The sequence below is a fragment of the Danio aesculapii genome, chromosome 11 (assembly GCF_903798145.1).
Source record: "Danio aesculapii chromosome 11, fDanAes4.1, whole genome shotgun sequence".
Classification (NCBI taxonomy): domain Eukaryota; kingdom Metazoa; phylum Chordata; class Actinopteri; order Cypriniformes; family Danionidae; genus Danio; species Danio aesculapii.
Window position 1 is genome coordinate 3,836,139 of NC_079445.1, and position 1,951 is coordinate 3,838,089.

The following is a 1,951-nucleotide window of genomic DNA, read 5'->3' on the forward strand; positions in this document are numbered from 1 at the left end:
ATAGGGCTTCTTTTTGGCACAGTACAGTTTTCACTGGCATTTGCGGATGTAACTACTCATTGTGGTACTTGAAAAAAGTTTTCCAAAATAGTCCTGAGCCCATTAGGTTATATCACTTATAGATGAATGAGGATTCTTGATGCAGTGGGGCCAAAGACCACTTACTGAGGGATCAAAGACCACAGTTGTTAAATGCACTGTTGAAGGTGAAATATCCAAATGTCCTCCTGTTTTTCTTTGAGGAACATCGTTTTAATCATTTCAATAATTTTCTCACGTATTTGTTGGCTGTAATGAAGTTTACGGCCCTCTGGCCGCCAGGAAGGAGGCGGAGAAACCGACGAAGATTTTAAATATTTATTAATAAAACGGACGGCAGCTCCTCACGGAGACTGTTGTCCAAACCAAAACAAATGGACGGCAGCTCCTCATGGAGACTGTTGTCAAACTGAAAACAAAAGTAAAGCAATATATCCGGCCCGATCCTCTCTCATCCTCCTCTGCCATCATTCCTCCTCTTTTAATCCAGAGCTATTTCCGTGGGATTCCCATCTGCGGTCGACCTTGTTTCGTTCCCATGGCTCTCGGCCCCGCCCTCTCGCCACATTAGCAAACTGGCGGCCCATCTCGGCCCATCTTTGCTCCTAAAGTCTAGACATTTCTTGGATGCTGCTTTTGTACCAAATCATAATTACAATCACCTGTTTCAACTCCAACCAATTTACCTAATTACTAGCCCTAAATTGCTTCTGTCCCAACTTTTTTTTTTTTAAATGTGTACCAAACATGTGATAATATTCTCATTTGCTCTGAAGGTTAACTTAAAAAATAAATTTTCCACTTGTTCAAACTGCTTATTTAAGTTGAAACAACACAATTCTTAGATTTTTGGGGCGACATCTTAATTGTTTTATGTTTAATTCACCTAAACATGTAAAAACTATTAAGTTAACTTAATTTGTGTTAGGACAAGAAGGAATTGTGTAGAACCCTGTATTTTTTACAGTGTAGGAGTCTCTGTTTGTCTTTATGTCTGATTGTATTTTTTATGTTGAGAACCGTTCATCTAATCAAATTCCCTCAGGCATGGCCAGTGTGTTGTTGTCACATTTTAAAGCAATATGGACAGTTTGTGCAGTATGGAGATTCTGAACCATTTTAAACCAATTTAATCAAATGACAGGCTTCTGTATTTTCCCATATGAGGATTGCAAGCTCACAGATTTTGCTCTGTACAGAAAGTTTGTAGATTATGTGTTGGTATCCAAGCTGTGTCATTTGAGGACTTTGCTGAAATGTAATGTGTTATGTGTATCTATATAGCGCATTTATTGTGTATGGCCATACACCCAAAGCGCTTCACAATCATGAGGGGGGTCTCTCCACACCACCACCAGTGTGCAGCATCCACTTGGATGATGCGACGGCAGCCACAGAACAACGGTGCCAGTGCGCTTACCACACACCAGCTATAGGGGGAGCGGAAAGACAGTGATAGAGTCAATTCAGTGGATGGGGATGATTGGGAGGCCATGATGGGTAAGGGAATTTGGCCAAGACACCCCTACTCTTTACGAGAAGTGCCATGGGATTTTTAATGACCACAGAGAGTCAGGACCATCAGAAAGACAGTGCTCACTGACAGTATAGTGTCCCCTTCACTTTTACTGGGGCATTAATGCTCACACAGATCACAGGTTGAGCGCCACCTGCTGGCCTCACTGACACCACTTCCAACAGCAATCTAGTTTTCCCATGTGGTCTCCCATTCAGGTACTGACCAGGCTCAGCCCTGCTTAGCTTCAGTGAGTAACCGGTCTTGGGCTGCAGGGTGATATGGCTGTGATATCTTGAAGTTTGAATTTAGAGATACAATTCAAAAAGTGAGCAAAAATGCTAAAATTCAATGTTTAAATCTCAATTTCGAACCAAAACATTAAAATAAAAGGGG